Below are 12,639 nucleotides of genomic sequence, written 5' to 3'. Positions count from 1 at the left end.
TGAGTTCAACCTGGACTATGGGAAGATTTCTGGCAGTTAGATGAAAGCCAGCATTTCCCAGGGACTTTTGAAACTGGTTTATATCTACCAAAGGAGTCATTTCTATTACCTCTGGCAGGAGAGGCCAATGATGACTTAGGGTGCCTATTAGCATATGAAAGCTCATACTGGCCTCCGGGCCCCTCAGAATCACAGGAACCTGTTATATATTTCAAAGTCCTGCCTCCCCTACCTCAAACTCTCTCCAACTCACAGGTTTTCCTGTCCTCACCTACTCATTCTCCTTATAACACTGCTGTTTGGGTTATTCTTTGTCTGTCTGTTTGTCCATCTCTTTCCTTCCTGCTTGTCTCACTGTCTTCTCTGTTCTCTCACAGATAGCCCTGGCCAGGTTCAGTCTGTTGGCCTTTTGGAAAGAGCAGAAGAGGTCCTAAGGGAAGAAAGCAACCCATGCTCTTGTGTGAGAGAGTACCCTATAGGTCTGTGTCCTCAGCAACAACTTATTCAAATCTTAATACCCTAAGAACTGTAAGATGGCTCAGTGGGTAAAGGCGATTGCTGAGCAAGCCTGATGATATGAGTTCAACCCCCAGAACCCATATAAAGGTGGAGGGAGAGGCCCAACTGATCTACACACAAGCACCAGGAGTACACGCAATCACTCCATCATGCACACACAATAATAAATAAATACATTTAATTTCCGACAAATCCCAATGCCCAGGCTTTGTTTAGAAATAGGCTTTGCAAGCAATGTGCCTTACCTTCTCTGAGGTATGGATGGTGGGGATTAGTGGAGGGAATAGGAGGAGGGGATGGAGTGGGAACTTGGATTTGGGGATGCGTAATGAAGAAAAGATAGTTTGCTTGTTTTTTAAAATAAAATAAAATGAAAAAGTAATGAGTTGTGCATCTCAAAATATGGACACTTTAGGCTTCTGAAATGTTAACTATTTGAGGAATCAGCTATATTAAGCCTGATCCAGACATTATCATGTGTGTATGCATGAAAATGTAATGCTGTCCCCTTTCATGTGCTTAATTTTTGTTTTCTTATATATCAATTAAAATTTTGTTTAATTATGAGAAAAAAGAAATAGGCTTGCAGATGTAACTAAGTTAGAGGATCTCCTTAGATAAGGTGGGCCTATGACTAACATCTGTGTTTGAAGAGAGAAACTTGGACACACAGAAACAGAGGGTAGATGATATGTAGATAACAAGGAGAGGCTGGTGAAATTCCTACCCTAGAGCCCATGGAGAGAGACTGGTCCTGACGGTGTATTGATGAGATACAGTTCAGAACTGTGAATGCCTGTCCTTCTCAGCTACCCAGTGTGTAGTCTTCTGCTTTGGAGCCCCCCAAAACCCACATACCTGAATTACATATTTAGCCTTGTCATAATTAAGGTATCTATTGCTTTGATAAAACACCATGAGCAAAATAAACTTAGAGAGAAAAGGGTTAATTTTAGCTTACACTTTCAGGTCATGCTCAGTCACTGAGGGAAGTCAGGGAAGGAACTCAAGGCAGGAATTGAAGCCAAAGTCAAGAAGAAATCCTGTTTACAGGCTTGCACAGCCCATTTTCTTAGGTGATGTGAGATTCCCTGCTGTATGCTGTGATTACCATTAATGAATAAAGAAACTGCTTTGGATCTATATCAGGGCAGAACTTAGCTAGGCAGGGAAAACTAAACTGAATGCTGGGAGAATAAAGGAGGCAAAGTCAAAGAGAAGCCATGGAGCCACCACCAGAGACAGATATGTTGAAACCTTGCCAGCAGGCCACGACCCTCATGGTAAAATATAAATAATGGATATGGGTTAATTCTAGATGTAAAAGGTAGCTAGCAATACGTTTAAGTAATTGGCCAAGCAGTGATTTAATTAATACAGTTTCTGTGTGGTTATTTTGGGAGTCTGGGAAACCAGGAAATGAACAAGCAGCCTCCTTACTACAAGGTAACCCACAATGGACAGGGTCCTCACATACCAATCATGAACCAAGAAAATGCCTCACAGGCCACCTACAAATCAGTTTTATAAAGGCATTTTCTTAATTGTAGTTCCTACTATTCAGAGAACTTTAGCTTGTGTCAAGTTGACAGAAACAAGAAAACCAAGAAACAATCAGAACAAGCCTCTTCTCTCTTCAGTCATTCATGACTCTCTGGCCATAGAGTTGAGTCATGAAGATGTTTCTCCATAAATTTTGATATGGCCTCATGCCTGACAGCTCTGTCACTAGCTACTTGTGTCAAACCTCTGTCCTTCTTGGTAAAAGCAGTCTCTTTTGCAGCAATAGGAAGGTTCAACAATACACAGTTATCTCCCTTGTCCCTGGGGACATATCCAAGAGTCTCAGTGGGTGCCTAGGGCTTCAGCTAGTACTAACATGTCATGTTTCATACCAGGTTCTTTCCCCCCCCCTGTGTGTGTGTGTGTGTGTGTGTGTGTGTGTCTGTGTGTGTTGAGGCTTAATGTATATATCAGACACAGGGAAAGATTAACAGCAATAGATGAGTAATCGTGACCATATGTTGTAACATACCTTATTTGAGTGTCCTCAGGACCTCTCTGTGTGGTACTGACCTATGCTTACTCCTGAGGTACTGTAGCAGATTATAGAACCCATGTGATGAGACAGTGAACGAAGCTGCTGAGATAATCCTCATTGATCACTGGGAAGCTGCCCTGAGTAGCCACATGAGTTGTAGGCTGTCCAACTCTGTGCTTCCATCCTTGGAAAAGAGTCAAGTCTTTGTACAGCATGTTCTTGCTACAAACACTGATGCCTATTAATTAAAGAGTCGTTGTCTCAGTTGGCAGATTAACTGTCATGGCATAGCTATGTATTCAAGTAACCCTCAGAGAAGAGTGCAATTTAAAAATTATTTCTGAAAATTTTCTTTTCATATTTTTATGCCACACTTGACTTTGGGCTAGGCTGTGGAAGATGAAGTCATGAATGAGGAATGACTGCCATTTTCAAGGTCTAGAAACACATTAGGCATCTAATCAGTGTTTACTCAGAGCAAAGCAAATCCACCTAACACTGTTCTGTTTACAGGAACCACATAGGTATGTGGTCATCTGTCATCACATCAGGGCTAGACTTTGGAACCATTTAAGGTATCAGATCTGGTGGGTATCATCTGAGATATAGCTGTGGAAGGCTGTGGTGATATCCTGAATGCTTTCTTGGATTGCCAGCACTGGTGACCTCAGGAGTTTTCACTGTCTCTGTGAGCCTTATGAACATGACCTGGAAAAGACACAACTTTCAGTGCTCCACCACCCTACCCAGAGCTGACGCAACCAATAAAAAAACTATCATAGAACCAGCCCTTCTTGTCCCTCAGATTCTTTATAAAACTTTGTAAAGGCTTGTGCCTGTTTTAAGGTGCCAACCTCCCAGAGATTTGTTTCTTTGCAATACTGGATAACTTAGGTGAGATGAGTCGGTAGTTTGAGTTCTGTGGATGATAGACATATTCCCTTTCATGTGAGTTATAGTTCAGAAGTTTTAGGTCTCCAGGGTTAACAGCATCTAATTGTGTTACTTAAAGTTCAATACAGTGAAGCAAGGAAGTTGATCAAGATCTTAAGTGAAGCTGAGCATCACCCACTCATCTGGGAGTCTAGATAGCAACATCCTGCTAAGCCTGGGGTTTCTGAAATGACCTAGCAGATAATACAGAATTTACCTTCTCACCAGGTGGTGGAGACCTGAGCTGTAGGACCCAAGAAGAAGCTATGACCTACTACCGTGGGAGAGCTGAGTGCCAAGAATAATGACATGCCTGTGCTTCACCACAGTCCTGAGGGGAACTGGCTATCCCTTCTTGATCCCATGATACTCTAGCAAGCTGCCTATGACATTTTATGGACTTGGGGATAGGATCTCGCTCTGGCTTCCTATTGACTCTCTGGTCCTTGAGTTCTCTGCTGAATGAATTCAGACAAGACTCAGAGTGTGGTGTAGAAGAAAGGCGATTTATTTATTTGTCTATTTTTCTGTTTATCTATCATCTATCTATCTATCTATCTATCTATCTATCTATCTATCCATCTATCATCTATCTATTTTTGTTTTTTCCAGACAGGATTTCTTTGTATTTTGGAGCCTGTCCTGGAACTATCTCTTGTAGACCAGGTTGGCTTCAAACTCACAGAGATCTACTTGCCTCTGCCTCTCGAATGTTGGGATTAAAGGTGTGCACCACCATGGCCTGGCCAAAGAAAGGCAATTTATTATAGAACAAAAGGAGGCACTCTCAAGGATGACAGTGAGCAATAAACTAAGGGGCATTATGCTGGCATGTGTATTTAGATAGACTTTGTACTATTTTCTTTCTTTTTATTTTCCCGCATAAATTACATCCCAACTGCAGTTTTCCCTCCCTCTTCCCCTCTCAGTACCCTCATCCCACATCCCCTCTCCCCAAGATCCACTCTTCCTCCTTTCTCTTCGGAAAAGGGCAGGCCTCCCAGGGATATCAACAAACATGACATGTCAAGTTATGATAAAACTAGACACATCCCCTCCAGTAGAAGGAAAAGGGTCCCAAAAGCAGGCAAAAGAATTAGAGACAGTCCTGCTTCCATTGTTAGTAGTACTACAGGAACTCTAAGATACAGAACCATAACATATATAGGTCAGACCCATACAGGATATAATCTGATTGTCGATTCAGTTTCTGTTTGCTCTTATAGGCCCTGGTTAGTTGATTCCGTGGGCTGTTTTCTTTTGATGTCTTGACCTGTCTCCTACAACCCTTCCTCTCCTACTTCTGCAGGATTTGCTATGGATCCCTGTACCTATTCCCATCAGTTACTAGATGAAGTCTCTCTGATGACAGTTATGCTGGAAATTGATCTGGTTATATGAGATGACTAGTTCAGGTTTATAGCTACCATTACTAGGAGTTTTCACTAGGGTCACCCTCATGGATTCCCAGGAGTTTCCATTGCGTTAGGTTTCTACCTCACCCTGAAATGCCCCCCTTCCAATTTCAGTGATCTCAGAGATCTGCCTGCCTCTGCCTCCCAAGAGCTGGGATTAAAGGCATGTACAACCAAGTCCAGCCCAGTCTGTTCCTAGTAGAGAAGGATCTTAGAAAATACAACATGAATACCAGATGTAGCTTGCTGTATCTGCCCATGCCAGGTCAGAAGCAGGGAACACATTCATGAGCACACTCAGGCAACACATGGTTATTTACATCTAGAATTTGTTTCCACATACCCTGACTCATTTTGGATGTAAAAAAAGTTGGTTTCTCCAACTCCAGTATGAGTCACTTTAACATTACTGTTTCTCTAACGAATTGGACTTCTCTGACAGTAAGATACCACTGTCCTCAGCACAGGTCCCACTTCATCAGGCTCTGGGGATGACCATGTTTCTATTTCTCCTGGGTCACCCGAAAGGTCATGTGCTCTTTCTGTCCCCTCTTCTGGCATACTTTGCTATAACGCCCATAGGCTGGACAGTGGTGTTAACTTGAATTGGGTATTATCTGAAGTTTCTCTTGTCTCATGTGGTGCTCCTATCAGGGGCCAAAACCCTCGATAAAGAGCCAATTAAACCCTGCTTCTTTATCCGCTGTTATTTTATGTGACAGCAGTAACTAATCTCTGTAGACAGGTGGCCTTTTGTCTCCCAGGACAGGGAAGTGGGCGAAGGCTTTGAACTCCTGCCTGGAGGAAGTGGCCTGCTGCTTTGTAGGGAGATGTCTTGAGATGGCAGGCGACATGGGCTGCCTAGAACAAGGCTGGGCCTGTGGTCAGCAAAGGGGAGGGTCTGGGCAGAGGAGGGGGAGCCAGCTGTCCCTCTGATAGCTATAGAGAAGCTGGTTATGTGCCCTTCCAGATCAGGATTGCCTGTTGAGAAGCTCAGGTAAAAACTCAGCCTGTGGAGCATACTCCCTGACATGTGGACGTGTACCCTTGTTCTGCTGGCCTGGTTGGTGGGTAGTGCTCACTCCCAACCTCTCTCTGGCCCAGGCCTGGGTCCAGAGCGTCTCCATCCTTGCAACAGCAGTGGGTACTCAGTGATCAGTCTACAGTGGCTCTCTGTGCGGGCTCCCTTCCTCACCACTGCATGGACCTTGGTGGCACTTTTCTCTGTACTAGGTAAGCAGCAGCATTGGCTTAAGGTTTTTGTTCTATGTTCATTAACAGAGATTTTTCTATTTCATGTCCTACTTACCAGGCTTCATCAATAATCTAGTAACTTTACTCTTTCCATACAGGAATGGGTCTCCAAAGCCCTGGTATGCATCTATTGGCCCTAGTCACTCAATGATCTTCTCAAGAGACCCAGAGACCCTCTGGGTTCTCAGTCTACCCAGTCTCTCAGCTGGTCAGGAATAAAAGAGGCTGCACTTTGAAGCCTGTTGGATTTTGAGGGGACAGTGAAGTGATATGTGTTCTGAATACATTGGGTTGAGTAGCCCCTGAGTACATACAGATGTTGTATAGCAATCCTTTATTTGCAACGGGGAGGGGCCCTGTGCCTGGCTGCTGTCCATCTGTGTACAAGCTGCACAGAGAGTGACATGTCCCTTGCATGTGGTCAGCTGTCCCATCTAAGTGCTCGGTATCTTCCTTAGACTTGATGCTGTCTATGAAGTGAGATTGAGGTTTAATTGGTATATTGACTGTACCAAACTGTATACCCAATGGGTGAAACTACACAGAACTGATAACTCATCTCGAAGGGAGAATCTGATCTGCGCTGTTGTACCCAATTAAATGAGAGCTGACCACTACTTGGAAATGATCACATTAAGATGAAGAAAAAGGGCATTGGGGCAAGAATCTGGCCTTTCTTAGGAGGATTCACTGAGCTGGAACTCTTCTTGGCAGTCAGCGCTGGTCACATCTTATTGGCAGCGGATTAAAGGGCCAGTACAGCCCCACTTGGCCATTAGGGTCCATTGGCACAGAATAAAGAGTACGTGAAGAAATGGAAGCCTGACCCCTGAAGCCATAGCTCAACAGAAAAGTCATTCCCATGACTAGAGCAGGCTTTCTCCACTTCCCAGGCCCACGGGCACCACTTTACACTCCTCCCCTGTGCCAAGTTCTCACAGCCCTCCTATGGGTTCCATGTACCAATGTCTCATGATTGTCTCAGGTTTCCTGTGTCAGGTCTTATACCTTCCTCAGGGTCTCTGTATGTCAAAGGCTCACAACCATTTTTTAAAAAACTTACTTTTTCTCATTTTACATGCCAAATCTAGTTCCACTTCCTCTCCTTCTTCTGCTTCCTCCACTTTTCCCCCCCATCCCACCCCCATCCACTCCTCAGAGAGGGTAAGGATTCCCACGGGGAGTCAACAAAGTCTAGCACATTGCTTTGAGGAGGACCAAGGCCCTCCCCACTATAACTAGGCTGAGTAGGGAATCCCTCCAAAGAGAATGGGCTCCAAAATGTCAGAAAAAGCAGTAGGGATGAATCCTGGTGTCACTGCCAATGGCTCCACAGTCTGCCACAGACATACAACTGTTGCCCACAGTCAGAGGGCCTATTTTGGTCCTTTGCTGATTCCCTCGCTGTTAGACCAGAGTTGGTAGACTCCCATTAGCTCAGGTAAACTGTTTCAGTGGGTGTCCCCATCATGGTCACCTCTTTGTATTCTCACTCCTTCCACACTTCGACTGGACTTTGGGAGCTCACAGCCCTTTTGCAGTCCCTGTATACTAAGGTCTCACATCCTTCCCAGGGCCCCAGTGTGCTAGGAATCACACTCTCCTCGGGGCCTTTGTGTGGCAAAGCCCTCTGTGATATTGGGCCCTCATTCTTGTCCCAGGATCCCTGTGTGCTCCAGACAAATAGATGAATAGCTCTTGACTAGAGACTTCTGGAGGGAAAGTAGGCCGGTGGTGGAAGTTTATGGCATAGCTGGTGAAGAACCTTGAGAAGCAACTGAATTTCCATTATAGCCCCAGGGAAGGTTGACTAGGATGCTGGGGCCTTGAGAAGATGAGACTAGAGAGTATTCCATGGGTGGAGAGGTTCCCAAGGAACCCCAGAGGTCATCCTCTGGCTACTGTGAATTGGACTCTCCATGCTAGGGGAAAGATACGGTGCCAGAAATACTCAGAGAAGTTATGGAGGAGAACTTTCTCTCTAGCTTGTTCTGAGTTGGGAGGACCATCTTCTTAGGTGGAAGAACCCATGGAGGCTGGGTTCTTTCACATCAATCATTAATCAAGGAGATTCCCTATAAGACGTGCCTTTCAGCTAATCAGTTAATTTTCTCAATCAAGAGTCTCTCTTCCCAAATAACTCTAGCTTGGGGCAAATTCACAAAAAAGTAACAAGAATACATAGTTTCTTTTAAAGTGGCCTGTAAATTGCTTGTGGCTTCTTTGGAGATAATTAAAAAAAAATAATGAATTGAATGCAGTTCCAAACTTAACCCCATTGGGGCTTATGAATATAAATTAGCCATGGGCTGAAATTTTCACAGGAGGGTGAAGTTTGAGAAGAGCCATGCAGCACACTGGCTCAAGAGTAGCAGGAGATAATAGAATGTCCTTAAAGAATTTCTCACTACATATGAATCTTTGGTCAGCTTTCTGAGCTGTGCTCAACTCCTGGTCAGTAGCCTTTATTTTAGCTTTTTCCTTGAGAAATGTATTAACACGTGAAATTAATCTGTATGAAACTTTTCCTTTGCATCTTTGCATGGTTCGGTGGAACTTTTCCACTAACCTGCCTCCCCTGAAGCCCACATGGTTCTTACTAAGCTGTTGTTTTAACAAGCATGCATGTTTGCTCCATTAATTATAAGCTAGTGGGTCATTTTAAAGTATGTGGAATGATGCCCTTGGAGGGCCTTGCTTCTCCCCAACTGTTTCAGGAACCCAGGATGTCCTAGCACTTTGTACTATTTTGGAGGAAGTGCAAGGCCACAGAGGATCACAGAGCTGGGTCTCCCGACCTATAATATTGCCTCAAGTGTATTCAGGGGGCTCATGTGTGTATAAAGAACTCTGCTCGGTCCCAAGGTCCTGATGAGGAGCAGAAGGAGAGAGAACATGAGAAAGAAAGTCAGGAACGTGAGGGGTGCGTTCACTCATGGAGACAGTGGGACAGAACTAATGGGAGATCACCAACTCCAGTTGGAATGGGACTGATGGATCATGTGACCAAACCCGTCTCTCTGAATGTGGCCAACAGTGGGGGCTGACTGAGAAGCAAAGGACAATGGCGCTGGGCTCTGATTCTTCTGCATGGACGGGCTCTGTGGGAGCCTTCTTAGCTTGGTCGATCACCTTCCTGGACCTGGGGGGAGTTGGGAGGACCTTGGTCTTAACATAGAGTAGGGAACCCTGATGGCTCCTTGGCCTGGAGAGGGAGGGAGGGGAGGTATGTGTGGAGGGGAAGGGAGGGAAGGGGGAGGAGGAGGGGAGGGAAGGGGGAGGAGGAGGGGAGGAGATGGAAAATTTTAAATATAAAAAAATAAACCATGAAAAAAAAAAAAAAAGAACTCTGCTCGGCACAGAACCATCCAAAACAGGAGGATGAAGGATTCAGGAAGTGCTCACTCCCCTATCAGCCCAGACTACAAGCGTGTTGTGGGATGCCTTGCATAGCCTGTGCAATAGCCTTCCCAAAGGAAGTGAGAGAAGGGCATGCACACCTACCAGGGATGTGTGTGCTCTGGGCTTCCACACTTCCTACCTTTTAGCATTTGGCCTCCTGGGCTCTGGTTCCTCAGAGAGTAAACTCTGCCCTTAAGCAGGAGGAACCATACTAATTTTATATGGAACCAAACTAATTTTCTCTTCCTCATCACTCCCTTTAAGCCAACTGAACATCAACATTTGGGGATAACCTGGAATATCAGAGAGACTGCAGAAACCAATATTTCGCTGGTGGTCTCAGGTCTGCTCCCCAACCCCCAGCTAGGCAGAAAGAACTGGATTTCAAGGATGGGGACTCCTCTAAGGGCTCTTGCTCACCTACCTTTATTTGAGGTCCCCAGAAGCCCTGAGACTATGAATCAACTCCTTCTGCTTACACGGTTCCCTTAAGTTACTTTGTTTTCATTCACATGTACTAAGTATATTTGCCAGGTGGTGGTGACACACACCTTTAATTCCAGCACTTGGGAGGCAGAGGCAGATCTCAGTGAGTTTGAGGCCAGCCTGGTATACCAAGTGAGTTCCAGGACAGCCAGGATTGTTACACAGAGAAATCCTTTCTTGAAAAACAAACAGACAAATAAACAAAAAAGGAAGAAAAGTATATATATTAGTGGCATTCTGTGTGATATTTCCACACATGTACACAATGTGCATTGATCAAACCCAGCCTCCCTTCTTTCCCCTCCTTTGCTCTAATCTCTAATAAACACTCCTACATCCAGATTAACATTTTAGGCTCCACATAAGCAAGAATAAGTATCTGGCTCTTCTCCTGTTAACGTGTCTTGCAGCTTCATGTATTTTGCTGAAAATGTCAATATTTTGTCTTTCTTTATGGCTTAATAATATTCCATTGTATATATATATATATAATCACATTTAATTTATCCATTTTTCTACTGATGGACACCTACCTAGGCTAATGCTGTATCTTGGCTCTTGAGAAAATAACACAACAACAAACACAGGTATGCACGATGATTTAATTTTCCTTGGGTATGTAGTCAGGCAGTAGAATCATATGAAAGCTCTAGTTTCTGTGTTTTGGGAGCCTCCATAATGCCCTCTGGTGATTGTGTTGTTTACATTCCAGGCAGCATTGTGTGTGAGCTCATTCTCCACACCCTCACCAGTATCATTTTTATATGCCAGTAACAAACTTCCTGAGAAAGAAATCATAACATCAATAACATTTACTATACATAAAAATAAGTAAAATAAAACCATGAATAAATTTAACCAAGGATGCGAAGGATCTCTGCAATGGTAGTTAAAGAGTTCCTATGAGAGAAAACAAAGAGGCAAAAGAGTGGGAAGGCCTTCTGTGTTTAGTGGATTAGAAGCAATGCTATTGCTAAAATGTACACAATACAAAGAAATGTGCATGTTCAACATACTCCTTCATCAAAGCACTGATGACATTCTTTATAAAACTAGAAAAGTGATTTTAAAATTTATAAAGATACTCAGATTCAGAATAGCCAAACAAATCAATCCCGAGTAAGAATAGCAGTACTGAAGACATCACAGTACCTGATCTCAAGCTATATAACAAAGAAAAAGTAACAAAACCAGTATGGAATAGCATGAAAATAGACATGTAGATGAATGGAACAGAACAGAGAATCCAGGAATAAACCCACAAAGTTATAACCTACTGACTCTCAACAAGGGCACCCAAAATATACATGGGTAAAACAGGATTGTCAACAAGCGATTCTGGGAAACAGTATCCACCTGTAGAAGACTGGAATTTGAACACCATCTCTCATCTTGTCCAATAACAAATAAATACATAAATAGAAAAATTAAATACCTAAGTGTAAGATCTAAAACTCAGGATGGAGGATATGTCTGGAAGAAGAAGAAGAAGGAGAAGAAAGAGGAGAAGGAGGAGAAGAAGGAGGAGAAGGAGGAGAAGAAGGAAGAGAAGGAGGAAGAGGAGGAGGAAGGAGAAGAAGGAGAAGATGAAGGATGAAGGAGAAGAAGGAAGCAAAAGAAAAGAAAGAAAGAAACCACTAGAGGAAAACATAAGGAAATGTTTTAAGATATTTATATAGAGCCATGGAATTGAACAAGGATTGAAAATGGAATTTTATCTACACTAAAAAGTCTCTGTATAGTAAAAAAAAAATCATGGGAGAAAATCTTTGTCAAGTATTTGCCTGATTGATACTTGTGTAGATAGGGGTGGTGTATGTTTAGGCCTGGAGTTTGGGGAAGGTTGGGTCTATTGTGTATGGTGGAGTTTGGAAGTGCTGGCTCTGGGGTAGAGATTTGCCTCATTAAACACAACAAAGCTTATCAGTGGGTAACCAAGGCTCTCCTTCCAAAGGCCTCTCTATATCACAGCCAGCAGGGGGCAGGCAGTCACCTCTCCAGGGCCACCAGCTGTGAGCGCAAGGCACTCTGCCCTACTAATCATTTTATTTGTCTTGGGATCATAGTGCTCATTTTGTTCCCCCCCTGTTTAATTTTTATTAGAAATAATGATTAGAAGTCAGAAACCACAAGTTAAAAAAAAAATCACCCTTGGGAAGGGTGAAGCAGGTTAGGGATGAGAGTCTGCTGCCTCTACCTCCCCTTTGTTACAGGCCTGAAGAAACAAGGGGCCAGGCCTTCTCAGAACTTCAGTCTCTGTGGCCTCACTTACCCACATGGATTCAGTGACAGGGGGCCATGGTAGCTTCCTGGGCTGTGCCGTCTCCTGCATCCAATACTCTGCCTGACTTCTCTGTCAGGGCTCAGAGAAGATGTACTTCTAGGTGCCTTGCCGAGGTGGAGGCTTACCTGGTCCTCTTCTGTTACTATTTAAGGCCTTGTACCACTTTTCAACATTACTCTAATGGAGATTTTTCTAGCACTGGCAAGTTTCTAGGCTTAGTACTCAGGCAAAGTCACAACCCATGGCTCTTTTGTGGTTCCCATCCTCCTGTGGCTCAAGCCTCAGCCCAGGGGTAGGTCAGCACA

Source organism: Arvicola amphibius, chromosome 3, assembly GCF_903992535.2.
Source record: "Arvicola amphibius chromosome 3, mArvAmp1.2, whole genome shotgun sequence".
Classification (NCBI taxonomy): Eukaryota; Metazoa; Chordata; class Mammalia; order Rodentia; family Cricetidae; genus Arvicola; species Arvicola amphibius.
The sequence above is the reverse complement of the archived record's forward strand: the minus strand, read 5'-3'. Positions refer to the sequence as shown.